Genomic DNA, 26,763 nt, shown 5'->3' on the forward strand with positions numbered 1-26,763 from the left:
AAAGACTTTTATTCTGTTAAAGGAACATGAAGTATTTTAAAACAATTTTATCATTTTTTCACTGATAGTAATTGCGTGTAGTTGTGTATGAGTAAACAAGGCCAGCATATTTGTAGTGCATGTGTTATGGAAATCTGACCTTTCCTGTAAATCTGAGCAAGATAACAGGTCTTCGATTGTATCTGGAGTGCAGAGCTTGTATCTGCTTAGCACCAGTGCTGGAAGCATTTCTGTTTGTAGCAGGCAACTGTTTTGCCATAAGTTGAGATTCCATATCAATACTCAGTAAGTTTCCATCTGATGGAGTTTGTGCAAATTGAATTACACTAACACCATCTATGGTTCAGGGCTATCTTATTTGCATTAACAAACGGTCTTACAAACAGTGTGCATACTGCTCACTCACCAGTTAGGCTTTCTTTTCAATCCTCTTGGTCGTTCATAAAAAAAGGAAAGTTGTTTTTTTTTTTTGGGTGGGGGTGTTGCAAAGAAAAGCCGCTAATGAAGGAATGATGAATGGTCTGATTGTGTTACTGTTTGTATAGTTTCACCTTCATTTGCATCAGTACCAGGCACAGATCCCAAGACTCATTTTTCACTTCTCAGTACTCTTCTTCTTTGGACCCTCTCTGCACCAGAACCAACCAAACAAGCACATTTATCTTTGCCTCCTAGAACACAGAATAGAAATATTTCCCTTCTTACATTACTGGGGCCTGCGTGCGCCAGATTGTGTGCCTCTTCCCCAGCACGTCTCCTGTCTTCAGTTGCAGGTTGATTTGGAGATCTGACACCTGTAGGAGGTTACACACAGTGTACAGGGAGCCATTGCTACTCTTTGTCAGGAATGCTTAATGCATCATCTCCAAGTGTGTGTCCATTTCCTGCTCCAAGTAATGGATCTCTTATTTAGTATGTTTTTCCAGCAGTTTCCACAGTGTTTCGCACCATAAAAATAACTTCTTCCCCCCTCCCCCAAAAGAGAGAAAGCACACAAGCAGAGTGTCAAATTACTTATATAGCCAACCCATAAATGATTCAAATCAAAAGTCTGTGAGCCTGTTCTGCAGAGCAAACAGTGGAGCAATCCCTTTCTCCCTGCAGCAGCAAATGAGTTATACGCAACCCACAGTTGACAAGTGACCCTTCAGTTATGGAGTTCTCTTTGGGTGTTCCTATTTTTCCTGTCATTTTGAAAATATATCAACTGCTGAAAAATAATGATTTTCTTTTTAAAAAGAAAATAAAAGAATGTGGCCCTTTGTTTTCTATATCTGGTCAGGGAACAAGCTTCATTTGATTGAATGCCAGAAAGAGGATAATACAATCTCCCATTAGGCTTGTTTGCATCTTTTTCCAGGATGACAGTTTAAGTCTGCTGGCTACAGATGGCCTTTGACAACTGACAACACTTGCTGTTATGCCAGTGTATGACTTCATCTGTGTGACACTGCATGTGACTGCAGTTTTCTTCCCCTTTTGCCTGCAGAGACTGGTCTCCATTTCAGTAGCACCAGAATAAGAGGTTCCCCCTGCAGAAGCCTAAAACTGCAATGCTGGTTATGTTAGAAGATACAGGGAGCTGGACAAACTTTAATGTTGGAATCTGGCTGTTTTGTATTTTATTTTTATATTTAACCAGCCACTCTGAAATTAAGTTGGCCAAATTTGCTGAAGCACATTTACAGCTTCCATACTTTTTTGAAGTTTCCAATTCTGTTAAGGTCTGTGTCCTTTTAAGAGTTTCTGTAATAACTAGCCCTCATGCATGAGAGTGCTTCCCAAGTAAAGAAACACCAGGCTTTGGAGAGCTGTCTTGTTCTGGGGCAGAGCCTCTGGGTCTGTGCTGGAATTTGCAGCAGTTTTTGTCTCCTGAGTCTTGGCAACCCCTGGGAATGCTATAAGGTGGATGGATGAATGCAGTCATGCATTATCTAGCAGTGTCTGGAATAAGTGGAACTCATTCCCATTCTGCCTCTTGCTTCAGAAGGTGGAACAAAGTAAGATTTATCTTTTAGACTTTTCTTTTTAGCACCTTTGGAAAGGGCTCACAATTTTCTCTATGGTTAGTAGCTGTTTTTCCTAATTTTGGTTATAACTTGTGGTCTAAACATGGCCCAAAGGCTTATTCCAAGACAACTACCTTAATATCGGCAAAAGAAAGAAAGGAAAAGAAAAAGAAAGAAAGGAAGGAAGGAAAAGAAAGAAAGAAAGAAAGAAAGAAAGAAAGAAAAAGAAAGAAAGAAAGAAAGAGAAAGAGAAAGAGAAAGAAAGAAAGAGAAAGAAAACAAGAACAACAAAAGAAACAATAAACCCCAAACTTGTATCTTTTCGTCAGTATTTTTTCTGATTTTTGTTCCAGGCAAAGAGAGAGCTGAGATACACATATAGCAGTGTAGCTTATAGGCAGTACATACGCGTGCTGTCAAAGTAGTCCATCATAGGCCTGGACTGGGCATGAAGTTTAGCAAATATTGTGCCTCACTACAGATGGTGATAGACAAAAAGTTAAACACCATACAGTAATGAAACTCCTGTACTAACAGAACACAGCAGTGATGTTATCTGGCAGTACCTGCACTGCAGCTTGCTGTAGCAGACATGGAAATATTTTGAATGCCGGACACACGGCCTCTGAGTCCTGGGACATGTAATGCAGAAGCGACTGTGAGACTTTAGTCTTCTAGGAAGTTCTCTGTCACCTCTGGGAAGAGGAGGTCGCACTAGTGTGGCAGAAGTAAATGCTGGCCTGCAGGGGTAAATCTGCGTGACCAGCTGGAGCAAGTCTTGATCAGTACAAAGATTCTAGGAGTGGTATTTTTCAGTCATTTTTATTTTTAATGGAACTACAGAGAGATTCTTCTGAACTATATTGTGCAAGCATTTCAAAGTCTTCAGGTTAGTCATTCTGTTTTATTGAAATGATGCCTTTTTGGATATCCAGGGAACAAGAAGAATATATATAATAATCTCAATTTTTTAAAGATCACATTTGGAACATGATGCTGTTTTCACCTTGGAGCCGAACTCCTATGAAAATGCCACTGTCGTTAAGTCTGTGGACCATGTTAAAGACCAGGAAAATGAATACTCACTTATCTATTTTCTTTGATAATGTCCTTGAATCTATCTCACTGTAAAAACCACCACCAACAACAAAACCATGGACAGCCTGGAAGGTGTTAAAAATTAACATCCAACGAGTTGTATTTGGTATTACTAAGGAGAATCCTGCTTCGGCAAATCATGACGAAATTCTGTAAAAATTTCATAAGTTTGTGAAAATAAAATTGAACCATCCTGGTTAAGTGATTTACTTCAATTAAATGGAAGTTTTGGAAACAAACTGTTCTGAGAACTTAATTTTTGCTCCATGCTGTAAGCAGCCTGAATTAGCCAAGAGAATAGGTCTGTGACTCTCTTTACAAGATAACTCCTTCAAGTTTTACTATTAAATTTTTATATACCCCACATCCTGCTAAGAAAGGGTGAGACAGAGGCTTCAGATTTAAAACTTTGGCACTTATTCCATCTGGCTACAGGGTAATTTAAGAGATGACAAAATAGAGGAATGACGCTTACAAAAAGAATTTCCCTTCCGGTTTCCTTAGTCATGTGGTGAATATGTTAGATCTACAGTCAGGGTGACATCCATTGTGCTGGAAGTGCTGAGTTATAGTTCCTGTACTGCCCTGAAATCCATCACCTCCTCTGTTACGCAGAGTGTTTGGTCTCTTGAAGCTGACAGGCTTGCAGCCAGGTAGATATCACCTCTGTTTCTGCTGTGATGCTCAAACCACCCTCTTCACAGACTTAGTTACCAATATGTTAGTGTTATTTCTATGGAGTCTTCTGATACGACTCCTCTTCCAAAATACCTTGAATCTGAAAAATTGCTTGATTCTTGTGCCCTTGGTCCTTGTAACTGTGTATGAATGTGTCTGTTTGTTTTGGATCTTAAGAAGAACTGGTAAATTTTCCTCTTGTTTAACCCGATCTTTTCTATCTAGTGACTGTGAGGCTGAGCCCTTGGAAAGGACAGAGAAGAATAGCAGCTGCTTGGCTGTGAGGAATCACTTGGGCTGGCGGTTTGTGAAAGAACACAGTCTGTTGACTGGTAGCGATATAAATATTCAGGAGTGAATTGACAGTATGCAGGACATAAGCCTGCTGGGGACAGTGAAACAGACATGGCTTCTTTCCTTCTTTTGCACTGTTTCTGTGAAAGCATGTCCAGCAACAAGTTTCGTTCCTTCCCTAAGATAAACCGTTAGGGGGCAAATCTGAGCAGCGAGAAGTTGTTGGTGCTGTTTTGCACTTCATTTCAACTCCAGCAAACAAAGCTAGAGCTAGTAAGTGAATGCAGTTTAGATAGCTTGCTGGACCCTGCCAAAAATGATGAGTCTCAAGGCTGCTTTTTTTCCTGCTTCTCCCAGGATAAAGAGGGACTGCATAAATGACAGAGCACTTTGGTGTTGGCTATATTGGGCAATTTATTTGTAATTCACCTCATTGCCCATCAGTTTGGTGCTTGATGCAAAAGATAATTAATTTCAGTGACAGTGAAAAAGCAGTTCTCAGTAACAGTTAGGGGGCTTCATTTAAAGGCTAATTAATGTGGTGACATCAGTACTGAGGAACGTTATTTGCAGACAAATGTGGCCAAAGAGACAAATGGTTCTACTCCATGACATAAACATTTAAAAAAATATATAAAAATACTTTTTTTTAAAAAAAGAAGTTTAAATGTCTTTCTAGCGTATGAATTCCCAGAAACTCAAAGTTGATAATTAAAGCCATTTTTTAATCTACTCTTGGCCCAGATGAAATCAGTATGATTATTCTGAAACACCCATAATACTCGTGGGATGAATATTAACTTTAGGCTAAGAAGATTCTACTTATCAATAGACCTAAAAACACATGAGGTCTGAGATTTTCCCAATAATACAGAATAGGACCTACGTCTGTTGTATGTATTATGTAGGTGCATGTGCAGCAGAAACATTTCATCTATGTACTTATATTTATGACCTTTCTTTCCCCTTTTCTTTTGGGGCATATTTTATGTACGCAGCAGAAGTGCACCTGAGACAAGCTCTGAAAATTGTTGGGTAATCTGTAGGCAAAAAGCATAGCAGGGGAAATACATGAAAGGAAAAATACCAGATTGTGAAAGGAAACCAAGACTGACTTTTTGCTTTGTTCTTAGTGACACATGCTGTTTCTGCTTCACATTCTTATGTTGCTGAGAAACCCTGTCATCTGTAAACAAAACCAGCTCATGCAGTATAGAGCTGAGTGTGCACAGAATGTAAAGAGGGAGATAGCTGTACTCAGCATGCAAGAAGTTGCCACATTATTTCCATGCACACAAAAAGGTACTTTTTGGCATCTGATTTACTACCTTAAGTGGCAACTTTTCTGCAGTTAATGTATTTTATCAGGAAGTTTTGTTGTTGTTGTTTTTAAGACTTGACTCCCATATTTCATAACTAGTAAATAAAAAGCCAGAGTCAAGATATGGAGTATGATTCAAAAGATCAGTCAGTATTTTATTAAAATTACAGCATGTGGGATTACTGTTATGTAGACTTTTAAGCAGGAACACCTGACTCAGGGTTAATAAATAGCTCTCCATACCCTTGAAAAAACAAGTAGTTTTAGTACTAGATTTAGTAAATTCTTACAGAATTTCTCTATTTAATGAGAATGGTTTTACCGAGAATAGAATTTGGTCCTATAGTATCCTTAACATTTTGCTTTCTGTCCATATTTTTGTGCCCTCTCATCTCTTTATTAACTCTCTGGACAAAAAAAAAAAAAAAAAAAAAAGCTCAGTTGTGGATTCCTTTTTGAGCTGTTTGCCCATTAAGGGCCAAATCTGCCCTTGGATTTTTAGAAGTGTAGCCCTAGCTAGGAAATTCTATGACTGCAAGATTATATCTGAAATAAAAATTTCGTCCCAGTAGTGAAATAACAGTGTTTTCTCAGCCAAAAACTGCTTAGTCAGACAATCTGAGAGTAACGGACTGGCTATATTTGTATTGCTGCAGTGACACATTGCAAGACAAACCAGGAGGGCACAGCTGGCTCAAGATCTTTGATCAAAGATACTCACGGTGATGAAGCATTGTCAACAGTAAGGTGCTGGTAGGCAGGTGGCAGTGCACAGGGTGCTGCAAGGGGTCTCCTCACATTCAGATTCCCCATTATATCTGCAGGGCTCTTCTGTCCTTGTTAGGGGACTGGGTCTAATGGGCTCTGACTAATGACTAAACAGGAAAAAAAATGGAGAATTAGCTCCTTTGTAATTTTTCTTTCTTTCTTTCATCCATCTTTGACAGGCTGTAAATGGATTTTCTGTAGCTGTTACATTTCATGGGGAAAATTAGCATGGTATCTTTTTAGATTGTTAGTCTTGATCTATAGGGTTTGTGCTCTGTTCTTGCACTGTTACCATGTGAGACCAATAGGTAACAAGAAGATCCCTCAGTTAACAAGTGAGAATTCCTGCTGGGGTGTCTATGGAAGAAAATTGCCCCAGTGCTGTTCATCCCCAAGGCTGTAACAAGACATGGAGGTCTTCACTTCTTGTCACTACCAGGCTCTGGACACAGTTTCTGCAGACGTCATGACTGCTTGGCTCCGCTCTAAGCAGCTGCATCTGTGCACACTCAAACATGCTGTGTAGACTTCACAGACAGAGAAGAGACTGCAAAACCTCATATTTTCTACATGGTTTTAGGCCAGCCTCTGCATTTTTAGAAGGCTTCAGATTTCCAGATATTCATAATCTAGAATATGAAAAATGTGCAGCTTTTTTGTTGATAGGGTTGAAATGCAAATTTTTAGTTCATCCTTCATGCTTGTCATGTAATTCCAACTTCAAGGAAAAACCTATGGAGTAAGTTCCCTGATGCCCCATGTTTGCAGAAAGCTTGGCACAGTGATGTCACTGTGTTTGCAGGAAGCATGTTGGGTCAATATTTCACTTCTGGAGTGTTGAAGAAGAATGAGAAAGATTCATGAACTGAGAATACTGCTCGCTGTCTACATAGGAAAAGAAAAAAACAAACAATACCTTATATTTGAGAAAAACTGACCATATTAACAGCATACCTTATTTCAGTAAGGCAATAATACTTGATTTAAGGCAGGAAAGGAAATTCCTTTCATTGCAAGCAAGCTTTTTTCAAAGCTGAAGAACCTGAGAAGATTTGGGCTTTTTTTTTTTCAAAATAAGTGGAATCCCCAGACACATGCAGCTATCAACTTCTCCCACGAGCCCAGCATGGTTAGGCTGCTACACTGTGGTAAAAGAGATTATTTAATTGAGTATTCTTACTGGGGTGTTTATGGGGAAAAAAATGCCCCAGTGTTGGTTTTATAAAAGTGCTTTGGCAGATGAAAACATGTGGAGCGGGAAAGAGAAACCTACCTTTACTGGGGTGTAAATGTACAGGCCATTTAATCTACATTTTTTTGGCTTAGTACATCTGAAATATTTGAGAGAACTTTGCACGGCATGTTTCTTGGAGCTGAGTGGTATCCTGATGTGTGGGAAAGCTTTTTAACAGAAAACATTACATTTGTTAATAGGCTGTAATAAGCTTATTGCCAGTTTGAATCTCAGTCCAAAGAAATGTGATCTGTTCTTCAAACAGGCAATTAACTGCGCACACTGCAAGTGAGAGAGAATGTCCCCTGACCATGTCTCGAAGTGGCACAATGCTTGGGCTGTCACAGATATGTGAAGCTTTAAAAAGGAGCTCTTACAGAAAGCCTATCTGTGGTTTGCCAGTGTTGCAGAGGCATTACATAGGCTAGTTGGGAAAGGAAAGTCATTTCAGCAGTCTGCAGAGCATGACTTAGTGTTTTCAAAGCTGAAAAAAGCTTCTTATAACTGCTTCTTCCTTGGCTTCTATTCCCCCTTATGTGGGATTCTGGTGCCTATATATCCTTATTTTAAATGACTCAGATGCTAATGCTTATGGTTTGAAGACTTAATTGGTCAGAGAGCATAAATGTTGGCGGACTATGTAGAATGAGTGTCACGTGAAAGTTTATGTAATATGGAGTTATTTTACCTAATCATGAAGGTACAAGAATTTATAGATTTCACAATGTCTTAAGTTGCTAGTAAAATGAAAACGAAATCTGTAAATACCTGTTGTCTGGAAATGGCCTCTCAGAGCGCTTGGTTTCAGTAGGTATGCCACACCTGATGGAAAGCATCAGACATCCGTGAGCTGTCATTCTTCCCTACCTTCCTTCCTTCCTCCATAAAGGTGTGCCTGTATGGGCACACAGGGCAGTTTGAGTCTTCATTATCATCTCTCTTGGCACTAAATAAGAAGTCTTAAAACAAACAGTACATTGATTTGGTTTAACTTGGTAATGTATGGAGATTAACTTTGTGGTTGCAAAGGAAAACAAGTAGTAGATAGAATATGAATACTGCTGTTGACTACTCTAAAAGTAAGCCAGAAAGAACAGTAAAGTGTGTTGTAGTTTAGAATCATGCCTTGTGCTTGTCTGTAAGTTGTCCAAGTCAAGCTATGGAGATGTAATGTCTCCTGAACTCATTGGAAAGATTCCTCAAGGAGTTGGATTGTCTGGAATTTAAAACTAGGGGAATAGATTTGCTGTCATGCCAAAGCTCTGTGTTCTTTTTACTATCCAGCAATGAATTTTATCACTGTTTCATTCCCAAATATTTTAAATAGGACTTTTTTTTTGTTTAATAAACATGAAAAGATGAGAAGGTGTTTGAAGGAAACAAGCATAGAAAGAGGGAAGTAGCTCTGGAGGAAATGAGGAAAACGGTGAGGCCCTAAGGGAAAGAAAGCAGAGGGTGTTGAAATTATGTTAGAAGTTTCTTTTAAAAATGTTTCCTTTTGAAGATTTGGATGCATGATTCTAAATAAATAAATAAATAAAAATAATTTGATTCCTGCCTAAAGAGAAGAAACGAAAAGAAGGCAGAAGTATTTTTAAAGTCACGGCTAGGGATTAGCTATTGTTCATTCCCCAAAGGAACTCATTTGGATAGTTTGTTTTAATCTGGGAAGTTGACAAGCATACTTTGAAGGCAGAGGTGGTACAGCAAATAAAGCTTGAGCTAGCAAAGAAGGCAGCTTCCTCAGAAGATGTAATGGCTGAGAAGTGACAGCAGCAGAAATTATTCCCAGTGAGGATCAGAGTTACTCAGCATTATTGTGTGACTGTGCTAAATCCGCTCCCTGACACCATTTTCAGAGATTTGCTGGTGAAGGCTCAAGCTGGAGAAGGCGCTGCTTTGACTGTTGCACGGAAGAATGGTTTGGGAGGTAATTTATACTGTAGCTGACTGCAAGATGACAGCACGTTCCAGTTTGGGGGTATTTCTTCATAAAGCTGATGTGTGATGGCCAGCCAATAATAACAAAGAAATTAAGAGGTTCTAAGCTCACTCTTTTGAACTCTGTTCTGTTTGCATGTATAATTAATAGTTCTATCTCATCACAATTAACCAGCATATTACATGCTCCAGTATATAAATGTAGAAAAATTGTGAAGAGTTATTTTCAGTTGGCCTAAATTACATAGGTTAATTAATATAACTGAGGTTTGCTGGTTTATTCTCACCTGTAGCACAACTGTAATTTACCTTCAATTAACAGAAAATTAGAAACATTTTCCTCTATTATTTCATAATGTAATTGGTAGTATATCTGGTAAACAGCTGAAATAGACTCAATCATTCATGTCTATTTGAACTCCATCTGTAATAAGCAATAACAGGTTTTCTGAATCAGATATGGAAAGTGGCTGTGATAGCTTTTGTTCAGCCATGAAATGAGACATTCATACAACATAGATCACCCAGCAGCTTGGTAACATGAAATAATGAAGGGGTAAAATGCTCTTAACACCCTACGAATTGGTTGTAATGGAAGTAAATCTCCCTGGTTGAAATTTGCATAGTGGAATTCTTTAGATAGGTTTCATTTGCTTCTACTGATAGTTATTCTGATATTTATCAGATTGTATGGACAGAAGAGTGTTGGTCAAAAACTTTGAAAGAAATTTATGCTCATCAGAATCCTTATTAACGTAGCCTTGATGCTGTTTAATAAGGTGGTCCAGTTTGAACTTGAAAAACACTTTTCCAGCACAGATGCAATTCAGCAAAATTAAAACAGCAGCTTGGATAAGTGAAAGTAACCAAGCATTTGTCCCCTCTGACCTGTCATATCTCAGCATGGGTGTTCAGCCTAATGCCACAAGGCTTGTAAAAAGTAACGCAAAGCGAAGCAAGCAAGCAAGCAACCAAAAAACCCTGGCAGTTTACATTAACTGAAGGACTGGCTCACTGCTTTTTGCCTTCCTGTGTGAAATTTGTGTGTACACCCAATGCTAATGCTCATTAATAAGAGCTCTGTGAATTCCACCACCGGGAGAGTTCCAAAGAAAGGAGACTGCTCAATGAGTGCCTTTGGAGAAGGAGGCTGTCCAGCGACTTACCGCCTAGGGAGACAGGTTTGTCTATTGTCCAGTAGCTAGCAACAGGTTTTCCTCTTTTTCAATGAATATAAACAATTTGTGGTTCTGACAGGTAGATGAGGTACAAATTGCTTTCTATATTTAGCTTCAGGCGTAATTTTTGTTTGGGACAGGTTCAGGTACCTAGGCTACACACAGCCTATACAAAGGAGAAAACATACAGTGCCCAAGCAGCAACATGAAAGCTCCTGAAAGAAAAAGAAAAAAAAAAAACAGAGTCTTTTTCAAAGAGGCTTTCATTTTATCTTGTAATGAGGAAAGGAAAAAACTATATATGTCTGCTATTGTTAGGTGGGAAGAGAGAAAAGAATGACTGATAAAGTGCAGAAACAAACATGAATAACTTAGTCATCAGTGATTTTTTTTTTTCTAACTGAAAGAATTTGGTTTTATTTGATGTCTTAGCTTACCTTCTGGCTGTTTGTTCAGTATTGTCCCTGTCTGTGGCAGTACTTTCACTGATCATTTCTACAGAAAGACATCCACATTTCTTCTTTCTGTCTAAAGATAAATATTGATTATCTTACAGTTTAGATGGTTGCTGTCCAGGTATAAAGTGGGAAAGTGAGAATTACTGAATTGTTAGTTTTACTTGGTCAGAATTTCGTGTAATAATTCTCCGGTTTACTTGCTGCTTGGTATGCATTATGCTTGAAAAATAGTTCAGAATGAAAGATTTAATCAAGTAGTGTGCATAACTGTTGTGAATCTAGTCCCTGTTGAATATTTTTCCTATCCATCTTCTTCTATTTCTCTTTAATATAACAGATGTTAAACAGGATAACATTTGGAACAGTTTGAAATTGTGGTATCTTTCAATTATACTGAATTTTTCTTGGATTTATGATATCATACTAGGGCTAATGTTACAGTCCCTTGGGGATGCAAAACAATAATGGGAGCTGGAGTTTAAGCATGTTTTCAGGGTTAATTCACGTTATCTCTTTGGAACATATTCTTTATGCAGATTAGTGTTGCTGTTAAGCAACGTAGGCTTATTTCATTGAGTAAAAATTTTTCACGTGTTCAGGTGAGGCTCATTGGATATTTTTGGCTTCCGTGTAAACACGAGGCACTGTAAATCAAACTAGGCTGTAAATCTTTCTCATCACTGTTGCAGTCTTGTTCCTTCAATACACAAACAGTAAAACGCAATTTAAAGGAAGCTAAAAACTTTATAATGGGATTTGTTGAAATACTTACCATTACAAGGGCCCAATCTTGATATCTTTGTAATGATGTAAATTACTAAAGCCTAACATAAGTATCCGCTAGGTGTGTGAGGCCTGGAAATAACTTGTTTTGCATTTATGAAGTCGGAGGAAATTTATTTGGCATAAACCATTTCATAAAAATTTAAGACAGATCACTGCCTGACAGCCTGGTTTATCTTCAGTGTATTATGGACAATAACAATGGTTTTTTTACTCAGTGCTATCATCTTTTTGGCTGAAGTCTGGAAGATTTGTACACATGAATAATTTTGTTTACGTGAATACTTTTACTGAAGTCATGCATGTAAATATTTTCAGGGCAGAGACTTGGCCAGTATAAATTCTTCAGAAAAGTGATTACAGTGCCTAACTTCTGGGTTATTGTAACAGAACTGATAACTTAATAATTGTATTTCTGATATGTGTTTAAAACTTCAGTGACAAATATTTTTTGTGAAATGTGTTTTGAGAAAGGACATATCAGTTACCAACAGATAAGAAGTTTTGAGGTGAGTAGAAATAATGGATTTACATATGTTAGTGAGACAAAATTTAAAGTTTTCAGATAAACCTATCTATGTAAACATGTTATTTGTATTTAGAAAAAGGATGATTTTTTTTTAACTGACTACATAGGAAAATAAATTTGTTGTAAAGACCATGGGCCAAATGAAATAATTTCTACTGAGGTTATGGTCATACTGACTAATATCAGACTATGTCAGCCAATGACCTCTTTTTTTTTTTTTTTACAATAGGGGCTACTTCAGAGAGTGGATTTTGGTCTTTTTATGGATGCATAGTAACATTCAAACATCTGCAAAAATCTTGGGGCAAATCTTGCATGTTAATTAAGTGTATCAGGATAAAATTATAAAGTCAGATTAGTACTTTACTGAATAATTTTCACCAATATAGTAATTGAAATGTGTTTTGTTGCCTAGGATTTCCTGCTACAACATCTGTCTTACTGAAATCTTTCCTAATAGAGAGAAAAATTACTAATTCAGGTATGAACATTGATTTTTGTCCTTTTAACACAAAGTACAGGCATTCAGAGACATATGCATAAGGTCTTGTAATTCATATTTTCCAACTCTGCTATAAAGTGTATATGGCTTCAGAAGCATCTGTCTGTGTCAGGATGGAGTTTATTTTCCATGCCTTGCTTTATTAAATGTGAGAAGCTCACCAGCACTAGAAATGCCTGGCTGATAAGATGATGCACTTTTTATCTACTTGGAGCCTGACTGACATCATTGAACACTGTTATATCTAAACAGCTTGAATAAATGACCTCATTCCTTAAATACCATCACTTGAACAGCTCTTGTTGCTAAAATAAAAGCACTGTTGATCCTCTGTTGTGCAAACTCCTACAGACCCTCTGACAAGCACAAACTAAACCACACCTTTTTTTTGTACTATGATAAAAATGATTGCTTATTTGTAGCAATTGCAGTGTACCTGCAATGGCAATTACAGCGAAGGTATCGCTCGTGGTTTTTATGACATTCACTTTGTGTTAACCTCTGACTGTCACGGAAATCTCTGTCACATGGAGCAGGATTGGGGAACAGACCTCAAGGAAAATGATCCTGGGAAGGTAAAGTGGCTGAATAATTTTGTTTTCTTATATGGACAAGTAGTTTGTTAACTTATGGCTTAGACCTAAACTGAGGGAAGATTGTAATTGAGCCAGACTTCCCAGTAAGATAAAAAAGAGGCCAGGATCAGCCTTCTCATTTTACACTGTGTTTTAATGCTGTGAAATAAGCCCTCTGCAATGTGGGCCTATGTCAGTACTTTGTAAAGTATAATCAGGATTTTAAAAACACAAGCTATGCCCTCCATTCAAACACAACTGTGTGTTTCTCTGGAAACAATGTTTGTGATTTTTTTCCCAAGAGGTGCTACTTGGAAAACTGAACTTTTAGTGGGAAGCTGAAGTATGGTCTGGTTAAAAAGAAGCGTTTTTGTTTTTTTTTTTTAATCTATGAAAACCATCTCTGTGGGAGGTCTATGTACAAGTTCTCTGTGACATAAATAAGAGAGAAAAAAATCTTATTGGCTGTTGTTTAAACAGTCTTTTCAGTTAGTTTGAGCTTGTTGGTTGAAATAGTATTCTGAAACAGAATTGTGACTACATATTTGCATACAGTTGTGTTGCAGATGCATGTGTGACGATAGATACAAGCTCTGTAACTTGCTGTGCTTTGTTACTATTGGCAGTATTGAGGCAAGTGCCACAAAGGCCAAAGGGGTCAGCTGCTAGAAAGGATATTCAGATAACTACCACATCTTTAATATAATCTAGACCTCTTCCTCCAAAAGCTGACAGTAAATTGTTTTAAAATTGTGTTTCATTTTCAGAATATAACCTAATTTTCTTAAGGTAAAACCTTTAAAAATATAAGTCCTGTTCTTAGGTCTAGTCCACCAAATGCTTTGCTACTAAGCAGTTTTGGATACGGGGTAGAGCAGGTTGTGACTATGAAGGAGGAACACATGTACAAGTACTTGCAGAATCAAAACCTGCCAGTTGGTGTACAAGCAAATAAGAGAGCTCCTGTTTTTCATTTGCAGGTGTGAGTCAAAAGAATAAGGAATTGGTGTTGTCCTTCCATTACATATTGCATACAAACGTATTACTTACTGAAAGTTTCACTGGTTTGAAATAAAGCCAGACTATGTGGATCGATTTATACTAATTATACCACACTATTTTTAATCTTTTCATCCAATGTTATGAATTGTCATCAGGATCAGCATGTGCTTGTTGTGTATTTCCTAAAGCTCTGTATTATTTTGGTAAGAGGAGAGTGTAATCAAGAGCAACAACTTCAATTTTTATTTTATTTTATAACAACCAAATATGGCATTTACTAAAAATAAAGGACTTCAGCACAACTTTGGATGCCAAACCTGCATTTATGGGGAAAGAGTTAAAAAAAAATGCCTTGAGTGCAATCTCTGTGTAACTTTGGTGATCACAATTAGGTGGACATTCCTGCAGGAGAAAGGCACTAGGGGCAGTTAAGTTGCAAGTTGGCTGGGCACATTTGTATACCTGCGGGTGGGACAGGGAGGACTCAGCCAAGCCTGTTTGGCACTCAGGAAGGTGAGGGAGGGAATTGCTGTATTGGAGAACACGCTCGGACTGAGATTCCACGAGGCTTTAAAGGTCAAGAGGAAGTACCTTGAGGCCAATATTGAATGTGTTTGGCAACCAGGGTAACTAAGCCATGGAGAGAGTTATGTGCTTACCCTGTCTGCTGCCAACAAAACTCCTGCCAGCATCTTTTTGTAGTAGATGAAGTCTATTAGTTCTGCATGCATACACATCAGCAGAAAGGGTCTAGCATTACGCCGATCTAAATGAAACAAAACATAGGCATGAAGGACAGTCATATCCGAATGAGGCAAGGAAGTGTATTGGCAATGCTCCCAAAAAGAAGGGGAAACATTTCACTCACGTGAAGGCGCACTGGCTGCCTGATGGACCAGAGTGCAGCTAGATTCCTAGGGTTGAGAAAGAGCAGTGTGAGACATTCTGGAATAAATGCCAAGTTTAAATTGTATCTAGATAACATACACACTTTCTGTGTTCAGATTACAGAAATTTGCAGGAGACTTCTTAACACTCTGCATACAGAGGACTCAGGTGCACTGACAGTGCACAGAAGTGGCAGATGGAATAGTGGTGATGATTTTTAATTACATCTTTTTCATACTGGCAGATGACAGAAAATTAAGCTTCCTGATGATTTTATTAGATCTGTAAGTGAAAAGTTTATGGATTGAAGGAAAGAATAAAAAATAGAGCAGTGAGAAAACCCATAATGAATGATTTAATGAAGTAGTTAAATCCACTGTAGAACACAAGCTGTTTTTAATTGGAAACATTGGATGGTTTCATCTTTCAATCAAATGTTCAGAGGAAATCAAATACCCCGTTGTATAAAAAGCAGCTGGGACAAGGGGAGAATGGCACTTATATCAGTACTCTGTGAGAGGTCAATGACAATTTTAATTGATGCTATTTCAGTTCTAGTGGTATGGTTGATAACTAGAATAGAAATATCTGAACTGCTTGTTCTTAGAAATATGTAGACTTTATTCAGGAGAATCTTCAGCTGATAATCAAGTGCAAAAATTAGATGAAACTTGCAGATACAAGAAAATGAGTGCAGTTAAAGTTGCAGTTAAAGTTTGTTTTATGGGCACATCCCATTCCATTAGTTTCTGAAAAATATAGGGACTGGCAACACTCATTTTCAAAACAAGTTAATAGTAAAGCCACATATTATAAAAAATTGTATGCTACTCAAAACCTCATAGACCTAAAAAAAAATAATTATAAGTAATAATTGCTTTAAAGATTTTTTTTTCTTGCCTTCTTAGACTTTACAGAGCCCTTTCTTGAGAGCTCTGCACTACAGAGCTTGTTCTTTGTCAGCCTGAGATCACAGCATGGTCCTACTAAATCCGTCTCTTGATTTCTTTGGTGTCAGTGTTGCATACCATCCCAAATAGAAACAGGATTACTAAAGTAGTGGGAATATGGGCTCAAGTTTGAACAATAGTAGTATTCCCAATTTGGTTTTGCTTTTTCAAATACACACAGTAAGATTGCTATAGGGCAACAGAGACAATAACAGGAAAAAATGTCTCTAATTTTGGCGGTAGAGTATTTCTATAGTTTATCTGTGAAGAGACCTACTTGTTGTAGGGTACTGGGAAGTCTTTTTTGGCTTGTGGTGTAGGGATATGTGAAGAGCGGATGGTCTTTTGGCTCTCTGAATGAAGCACTGGGAAGGTGGACATTGGGAGTCAGATGGTCCAATCTACATCAATGTTTCTGTGATGCATGGTGGATTTGGTGTCAGACTTCAGCTTGGACTGTTACTTTTCTGCAGAGAGATATCTTCTGATACGTTGCTTTTCAGAGAGCCCATGTTTCATTTAGTTTTGAATTACTTAAGCCTAACTGTAGCAAGCCAGATTCTCAGCTGCCACTAATTCCCAGCAGTGTATTGATCTGAGTGAAACAGCCTGGATCTGTACAAGCTGAGGAGCTAATTCTCCCAATTCCCATTCTCTCCATGACTCTGCATTCTTCCATTCTCTCCCATTCTCTCAATGATTCTGCACAAGAAGGTTGTGTCTGATTTTAGTGACAATTCTCTTAAATAAATAATGCAAACTCTCTAGACCTATTTTTTACCCAGGTTGGTAAAAATTAAGGGTCACTTTACTTTTTCCTGAAGCAAATATTTCCATGATTTCACACATTTCCAGGGTTATCTTTTGAAAACAATGTAGTCTACAAATGCCACGAGCACATAAATCTGCCACAAAGTGCTGTGGTAGTCTTAGAATGAGTTTGTGCTCCTTACACTGCAGAGCAGCATAGAAGAAAAGCTCCCTCTGGAGAAGTATGGGGGAGATGATTTCTGCAGGGCTGCTTCAGCTAGCGATCTGCAGCTCTCAGACAGATGCAGCAGGGTTTCAGGTCTATCCTTGTGACACTTCAAAGCCTTGTGGGCATTGAGGATTACATTAGTGCTGGTAACTTTGGTAACTTTATGCTGGGATAATACCCACTTCTTTTTCTTCAAGTATTCTCCCCCCCCACACACACTCCCCTCTCTGTGGTTCATGCTGCTCACATTCCCAGACCCCTGCCAGTTTAGCTCACTTGTGTTTCTTACTTCATCATACCAGTCTATTGACATCAGACTTGCATCATCTGAAGAAGCAATGTTATTGCATGAGTTAAATAGCTGCATCTCTTGAGCTGCTCATTTCCTAGTTTGAATACCTCTTGATACTTTTTCCCAGCTCTGTTGTGCTTTCTAGGTTTTAGGTGGAGTCCTTCTCAAATGCTTTCATCACATTAACTTTGTAATAATGGTTTTGTTTATTATTATACATTCAAATGTCTTTTCAGCTTATATTTGTGGGTGGGGTTTTTTTGCTTAATAGTCATTTGAGGATGAATTCTTAGTCTAAGAAGCTTAACCTGAGTGGTGTGCATAAATGCAGAGATTCAAATTTGCTATTATTCATTAAATGAATACATGTTTTTTTCAGAATATTGTTTAACTTAGTGTAATGTCTTCCTATTTTAATATCTGTATATAATTAGAATGAGCAGAATGGAAGGTGAAGCTGTAAAGACAGTCCTCATCTTATTAAAAATACTTTAACTGGATTTGTCTTGCACCAGATTTAATATTTTAGTCTTCTTGCCTTCAGATACTTATAAATAACTGCATTGTAGTGTGGTGACACTTACATGCACATACCTGAGAGAAAACTCAATCAAGCCACTAATATGTTCAGTACAGCAAGGTAACCTGAAGTTAGATTTTTCACTGTTTTTCTGCCTCATTTATTTTTGTGACAGAAAAGGGGATTTCTTGCCCTTTCCTTTTGGTCTTCATATTTTTACAGTCACTGTATATTGCAGTCATGATTCATTTCACTCTTCTTCTCCTAATCCTCTCATGTCTGGCCACAGGCCATTCTTTCAGAAAATGTAGGGACGCAGGTTCCATTTTGTTCTGCCTGTTTTCTTTCTCCTCCAGCTGCTGCTGAATGACACTGCTTGGCTTTTCCTCCCTGCCAGGCTGGAAAGCACAGGGAACTTGCTCAGCTGTCATTCACAGTTTCTGTACATAGATTCCCACTTTCCCTTTTTTGCCATTTCAAACTCTTCCCCACGTAACCATCGCTGACAAGCCCTTAAACTCCTAGCTTCAGTATTGCATTGCTTCTCCTGAGAAAATGACTTAATTCGGGCTCACCAACAGGAACAGCCAGCCGTTCTTCATGCTCGCTATATTAGATGGCCATTACTTTTGGAAGAGTACTACACAGCTTATACTGGCATCAGAGTTTCGGTGTAGCAGCACTGAGAATACAAATACCCAACAATATCTCTTGCAGTAATCTTGTGTGTTCCTTATCCGAGTATTGCCAACCCCAAACCTGCCTATCTTGTCAAATCCCATGTGATGTTGCCCCAGGTGATATGGCTACATACATTGCATACGCATGTTCCACACAGCTATTTGTTGCCTGTACTCAGGATTTTAAAACAAATCAGGCATGTGCTGACATGAAGCCTGAATTAAAGCTGAATAAATAGAAATTAAATTGTTCTACATGTTGTGCTGTTAACTTCATGGGCACAGTGATTCTTCTGAACTTTACTGGGGGTTACTGGCACCTCATTCAGCTGTGCTTTCAGCTGATATGTTTGGCTTATCTGTGGAGCTGTGAGAAACCTGATTAAAAAAGAAAAATATAAGGCCAGCCTGGCAGGAGGTATTTGTAATATCTGTGTATCATACAGGGGCTGTGATCAGGATTGTGGATTTGTTGTGGTATGCTCTGTAAATAAGAGTTTATGCAGTCTTTGTCTTAGAAGCTTACAAATGAAGAGAGCGCACAGAAGTGTGTGCAATTAGCTATAATATAATATATAGTGCAGAACATATATGCTATATGTTCTAAACTGCCTATGTATTCAAATTTAACATTATGAGATGCTGTTCTTAGCTCACTGAGGATCATTTTTTTTTTTCTCGATGCATGTATATATTTTCTTGCTTCCTTCTAGATCTGGTTTGCAAATCCAAAACATCTGCAAGAGAAATCAACTAACCAATAAAGGTAGGTGGCAAACTGCTGCTTTTCCACTGACCTCTTTGGTTTGTTGTTGCCTCATTTTTCCAAAACACCCTGGCGCAAGGTCTTTCATCCACCTGTTGTATTGTGCCTTGTGAACTGTGTGTAGGAGGAACCAACTTTTTAACATACCAGGACATTGCATAATCCAGTGAGCCTTGATACTCGGCTGGCATGCCTGGGCATTCTGGAAGGGTAAACATGAACCTGATAAAACAAAAACAAACAGCCCATCAGGCTAGAGACAGCGTATTTAACTTTTTTGGCTCATATTTTGCATATACATATATGTGCCACACACAATTATAGATGCATAAATACTGCAGGAATGAAGGAATACCATGAAGTGAAGGAATACCATGATCTGAAATGAAATTTCCAGGTGGAGGTAGACAAAATCGCTAACATACTATGTTTAAAAACTGCATATTTTTAGAAATGTGACAAAAATTTAAATGCCATTCAGTTGCCATAAAATGATCTAAAATTGCATCAATGCATGATATATTACATATTTATATAGGGGCACATGGTTTTATTAAAAAACAGTTCAAATAGCACTTGCCATTTCTGAAAACTCTGGGAGATTATATCATGTACTACTTTTAGGAATAAAATGATTACCTTTATTTGGTTGGAGCTGTATGGATGATATAAGAAGGAGTAAGAATTATCCAGTCATGGACTGTTTTAGTCTGGGGGAACGAAAGTTGATAGTTTTAGATTGTGCCAGTTGCCAGTGCTGATCTTTCTATTCTGTGCATCACCAGCTGGAGGTCTCATCCATTTTAGCATCCCTTTTTGACTGCTCCCAGCTGTTTTTCCTCTTATCCCGCAGTGGGATGCATGAATTACTTGTAAAAGTTCAACATCCCGAGGCAGCCATAGCAGTAGATTTTCAAATAAGTGCCTTAGATCATGGCAGAGAGACTGAGTCTGCAGAGATAGTAACCATCACCCAATTTGCAGAAAAAAACAGGATGGAAATTTTAATGAAGTATTACATGTAGTTAAGATGAAATGCATATGCATCTGAATGTCTTACAACCTTTCTTTCTGCTACATTCTGGAAGAAAAATAAAGGATACTTTGCCTCAGAGAAAGAGTTCAGTACAAATGTTGAACATCTGTATGAACTTCAAGCTGTAAGGGCTAAACCAAGTCAGATGAGAAGCGACATGATACCAGTGATGATCTTTGAGGGAAATTGGCTAGAAGTAGGCTGAATATGAGGATTCTTCTGAGACAAGAGTAGAAGGTAAGGATGACACTTGCATCAGTGTTGAAAAGAGACCACGAGTGATCAGAGGTACATCTTGCCATCATATCAGTTACATGAACATGCCATAGTATGGGGAAACTGTCTATATATCATCCATGATCACACAGTATTGAGCAAAATAGAGGAATTCTTAGGTTTAACGAATAGGCACAAGGAGGATATCTTCCTATCATGGAAAAGATTTATTTGAAATGGCAATCAGCAGGCCTGTTGTTTTTGTTTAATTATTTTTTAACTGGGATACTTACAAAACAGTTTTACACTGTAAGAAATACCATGTGTATGTCTTATTTCTGCCCCTAGGTAAAAGAAAGTACTATGGTGTAATGTCAGAAAGCTGTTAGTCATCACACAGTGAGGTTGGCTTTACAGTAGTTTCTGAGGGTAGACAACATCTGCCATCTTAGATCATCTATATTAGCTTCAGAAAGATTGTAACGTGCTCCATCAGACAAATCTGTTCAATATTCCAATGGCCCAATGCAAAATTTACGAGAACTCTATTGAACTGATTTAGTTGGATAAATCTTAAAGACTGCTGGTTCTAAATTCTGATTTAATTTACTAAAGCTTTAAGAGGGTAAGATTTGGATGAGAAACAAATAACAAATAGCTACCTCTAAAGTCAGAATAATTTTTTTTTTCAGTTAACCTAGGTACTTCTGCCCAGGGTATGGTCAAGTTATAATTATTTTCAGGCTCATATATTAAAACTTGCACTGTTTAGCAACCTGTTTCTAACTGATGGAATGAAAGCAGTTAATTTGCTAATTAACTGTACTGAAGGAGTAATTTGAACAGATGATATATGGTATTCAAGTAGTTGTTTTTTACTGAAATATGTTACATTTTTCACAAGTTACAATGAGAAAAGTAAAAATTGTCTTTGTACTAAAAAAATGTATTTTTAAACAGCTTAGAATAAGCAATACCTGCCTAGAATTGTGCCTTAGAAAACCCGAAGAACCTTGATTTTTCTTAGGCAATAAGATAGCCCTATGTAACTTCTTTAATGTGCTATTTTTTTCCCAGATCTTTTCCTTTTGCTTCTATTCCTTTTCATGGGATATATTGGATAGAATTTGGTCTACAAAATTTGTGTTCCTTTTTTTTCTGCTCTTGCCAAAACTGTGGCTGCACCTAGGTAGTCTTCACCACAGTTCCACTGGTGTGACTCATGTAAAATTCATCCCTGTCTACAACAGTCAGAAACCAGTTCTAAAACCAGTAAAACTAGGAAATTCAGGTTTCCCATAGCTTCAGGTCTTACAGTGTATACTGGAATATGTTCAGTTGTTCTACATGTCTCTTATCCTCCTTCATGGTTTTGCCATCTGGGTGAGAGACAGACATGCTTATAAAAACTGCATACTGGCTGATGGCTGCAAAATACAATGGGCAACAGCTGAGTTCTCCCTAGCTCACTCTCCACAGGAGAGCTTGTCACCTCTTTGTATTTTAGGCAGCTGCTGATTTTTACAAAGCTATCAGGAATTTGATATTCTTGAATTTTCTACTACTGCCATAGTTAGCCGAAATTGTCCGAAGTGTTCAAAAGCTCGAGGTGGTGGTGGTGGGCTTTTTGTTTTATGTGGGGAAAGGTGAGGGAGATAAAGGGCTTCCGTGTTTGATCAGCTTGGTGTGGTACTCAGAAAGCAGGGTAGTCATGTTGAAATTTTTTTTAGTCATCCTATCTTTGTCTGACCCAGATAAAAGGAAGAGCTCCCTAAACGCTCATAAGAAAAGATGTAGCAGTCACAGACTCGGTGTTGGCTTCCAAAGGTGCTATACCATCTGTCCTTGGAAGTCAAAAATGCACTGAAACGCCCATACACCACTGTGACCTGTGTGAAGACTCCAGCTGCTATGGTTTGATAAAAACAGTTATAAGGCATAAGCTATTAAGCACTGAGCAAAGTGGTAGAAGACGCTGTGCTGATTCCTTTCAAATGTGAGGCATTTAAAATCAGTACTGTTTCCAAAGCAAACTTTCCCCGTCTTCTTAAGGTTTATAGTTCCAGTAGCAGTGCCATCAGTTTTGTCTACAATAATGGCGACAATGTTGCTACTCTCAGTCTCTTTACTCCCTGGGCATATTCGGCAGCCAAAGGAATAACCTGAATGTTGGTTACCAGACTGTTTCTTTCCTAAGCAGGTAAATATTAATGCTTAAAAAGAGCAAATATTGATTTCTAAGTTAAAGTATACATGCTTTCCCTTAAAAAAAAAATCCAAATTACTATAGCTTTTATGAATTCCCAAGATTTTTTTTTATTATTTTTTTAAAAGCTATTAAAATAATGTGAATAAATTGCTATATTTTCAGATAGTTCATGCTTGCTGTTGGAATTGTAAATTCAAGTCACTGAGCTAGCAGAATCACAAGCTCAGCATCTGGAATCAGAATGGTGGGGCTGCCAGGTCAGCCCCTGCCACCTGTGTCTTCCCCTGAACATGCAGGGAACACATTTTCCTCAATTAGTTTGTTCAGCTAATTCAGCTCAGTCGCTTGTACACTCCAAGTTAAGAAATCAGTGGTTGAGCATGTATGTTAGATACTCTGAGCCTGCAACATGCCATCCAAATTCTGTTCCTGCTCTAAAACTACACTTGTAGCTTGTAAAACTGTTCTTTCTGTGCTCTTATTTGTGTGGTAATGAGTACATCCTCCTTTCCTCACTCCATGGGAATTGGACATCACAAATACGTCTGTCCAAAGAACCTGAAAGGTACTGGGCATCAGTGGACTCTCCTCCATTGAATCCCCAGGCACACAGGGAACAAACACTGCTGGTTCACGACATTAATTACAGTATGTGGGATGTTTGCATAAAACAGAGCCATAATAAAGCCCTAAAAAAAGGCTAAGTATCAAGGCTGTAACGTTTCAGTGTAGACACATGCATGGGTACAGATTTATTGAGGGATGCTGAGACCTAAACTTGATAGTGATTTTAAGCATTTATGCTTAAACGTATATCATGCATTATGATACTGATATCATAATAAACGGATATCATGCATTATAAAAAGTAATTATTATACTACCTTGATCTGCTTGCAAGAGGTATTAATAGTGAATGGATTTTTTGTGTTTAGGTCCAGTGAAGCTGGTGGTTCTTATGTTCCTCGGGAGTCTGAATGATTGCAGCCAAACTGGTAAGTGAATAATTTAATTTTATTTCTTAGAGGTGTGAGGGACTGAATAGTAGCAATATTGAAACTAAACTGGGGAATTATCTGCATTCTGGATAATTTGAAAAATTTGCACCATTCATTCTGATTCCTTAGAGAATTTTGTGAATGTTCACAGACAGTCTCAGAGGACTTCACATTCTTGTATGTTTAAATTTTCTAAAGTGACCTGGTGAATTTTGATAGTGATATTAAAAATTGTTCAGTGCACGTCATTCTGCCACACTTCCATGGTTTTATGTCCCTAATACACTATTATTAAGGTGTGAATGGATACATTTATTTAATTAACTTTCTTATTAATATATTGAATTGCTGTAATAATAAAATGTAAGAATGTAATAATTGTTTTCACTTAAGGACTTTTCTGATTCACAGCAGCGTATTCCCTTGAGCGTCCAACCGTCACCTCCCTGACTGGGCAGAGAGGAGAGGACTTCAAGGAAAATACTTATTTTAAATCCCCACTATCTGCTTGTTGAGAACTTGTTAGTCATGCAAGTGAAGTAGCCTTAGCTGGGGTCAGTACTTAGATAGAAGGTTATCCAGGAACATGGAAGTGCTACAGTGTTTGAATGGTTTTGCACAGAAGTCTTATCTTTCTTCAGTGTAAACAGTGTCTTATTTGGGTGTGGAAGGACATCACTGCTTAGGGTCCCACAACATCAGTAAGGCATAAAATCGGTATTTTAGGCGTAATGGTTCGTTTGCAAGGGAAAGAGTAGTCAGACCAAAATCCAATTTAAGTTGAATTCCTGTGCAGGTTTAATGAGGTGAATACTTTAGATCATAGCCTTGTTTGCTGGAGAGCATTGTGCATTATCATTGGTATGCTTCATATGCTGGTATAGTTTAATGGTCGAGCAAATAGATTCTTGTCCTCTGTTGCAATGTCATTTTTAATGTTATCAGCTGGTTCCTTTGAATGGAAGCTTAAATAAACCAAGTTGTGGCCTGGGCAGAAATTACCTGGATGCAGGAATTTAAAGCTACAGCTGGTGGTAACTTTGCACTTGTGCCAGCTGACATAATTTGGAGCTGTCCTTAAACCAGTCTCATCTATGCAGATGGAGTGGTGCAGCACCCCACTGGCTGGCTGGCTGAAGGAAGTTTTAAAGATTTTTTTGTGACAGATCTAAATCAGAATACGGTATATTGACGGGGCTATACGGACCCTTTCTGTAGAAATGGGTTGCTTTGATTTTTCAAGATGATATTGGAGGGGAAAAAGTAGAAAAATTGGCTCAACTTAAGTCAGCTCACAGTAAAGTAACAAGCCCAGAATAGGAAGTGCCTGGAACACAAAAGAACATAAAAGGTTTAAAAAGTGACTGTCAAGAAAATGTTAATTATTGCAGAGGACCAGGCTGAAAGGCAGGCCCTAGAGAAAATTCTGATAGAGCAAACCTGCCTGTTACCATCAGGAGCTGGCAATCCTTCTGTGCTGTTGTTTTAACATTTTTTTCCCTCAGTATGCTGCGTTATTAGTAAACTAAGGAGTGATTTTGTAAAATATCCCACTGCTGATCTTGAAAAGAAGTACAGCAAGCATTCAAACCAAGACAAAAGTGCTAGGTAAACATGCTTGATGCCCAAGGCACGGCAGCACAGGCATAATCTGTAAGCAAAGGCACTGCCGCTTTTTATCCTTCCAGAGATAAAGAGATGATGTCTGAAATCTGGAGGATCATATTTTGAGCTTAAAATGAGGGACAGAAATCCAGCTGTCCCTGTAACATTAACTCCAGGTTTTTAAATTGCTACCTGAGACTAAATGTTTTTCCTGTTTGAACCTGCTGTGACACAGCATAACACGGCATTTGTCCCCTCACAATTATTTACCTAGTCGATGATATACTGTGATATCATATTGCTTCTGTGTAAGATCAGGCAGAAGGTCATGGTGGACAGATGAAAATACAACTAGTCCATAGCCATTGTCAGCTCTGCTGTGGAAATTCAGAAACACACCAAACTGAATGGTTTTATTCCTAAGTTTGCTATGTGAAAACATCTCATGAAAATCTGTAAATTAGCTTGATGAATATCTGCAAAGTATTCCTACTTGCTGACAATTTTCATGTTATAATAGTAAAATATTTTTCTGAGAGCTAAAAGAAAGGGTATTTTGCGGTATATGTTCGGTACTGCAGATCTGTGTTTCCCTCTCACTTGTTAATTTGACTTGCCTAGGCAATCTGGAACTCCCTTCCTGTTTCCCTCCAAGACCTTTAGTCACTTCCTTTCCCTAAATAAAAATCCCTTTCATTTCTCTTTAACTGATGATGGATTTGCTTTTAAGCATTCTGATAAAATCAACTGAATTATATATAGATTTTTCCTACTTGTAGAAGACCAAAAATCACTGTGGCTAGATATGTTAAAATTACTTTCAGCACTGTGTCTGTATTCAGAATTTTATGAAGTATTAAAAGTACTTTGTTGCCTAAAAGTATATTTTAATGGAATGTTAAAATTTCTATTTTCTTGTTTAACTAAGAGATGTGAAAATGAGATTTTCTGGTGAAATTATAAGGAGCTTACTCAAAATATTTCTATTTGCTATACAAAAAGTGCAGATTTACAATAAAAAAGTGTACTTTCATATTATGTAATAAATGAGTACACAGAAAAGCTGAAGTTTCCTTTTATGAAATATTTCAGGCTCAGTCATCTTCTGGTGAATGGGGTAAAATTCCATTGAAGATCACAGACTTACATTCATCTGTAAAGTCATTAAATCTGGCCTGGTATTTGCATAGATAAAAACCATCACCAGATTGTTACTAATTTCTTAATGCACTTTATTACTTTAATCTTTTTCAA

General features: G+C 37.9%; 1 protein-coding gene across 1 annotated transcript in view; it reads left to right on the forward strand.

Moving 5' to 3' along the window:
• Positions 1 to 26,758, forward strand: part of CLHC1 (clathrin heavy chain linker domain containing 1) — a 55,677-nt gene extending 28,919 nt beyond the window's left edge. The window contains exons 18-22 of the mRNA XM_080586770.1: positions 9,262 to 9,332; positions 12,707 to 12,772; positions 19,393 to 19,445; positions 23,842 to 23,901; positions 24,316 to 26,758. The gene's annotated coding sequence lies outside the window, so the exon portion shown is untranslated. The remainder of the gene's footprint in view (positions 1 to 9,261; positions 9,333 to 12,706; positions 12,773 to 19,392; positions 19,446 to 23,841; positions 23,902 to 24,315) is intronic.
• Positions 26,759 to 26,763: the final 5 nt, after the last annotated feature.

This window comes from Anser brachyrhynchus, assembly GCF_964034855.1.
Source record: "Anser brachyrhynchus genome assembly, chromosome: 3".
In the NCBI taxonomy this organism is placed as follows: domain Eukaryota; kingdom Metazoa; phylum Chordata; class Aves; order Anseriformes; family Anatidae; genus Anser; species Anser brachyrhynchus.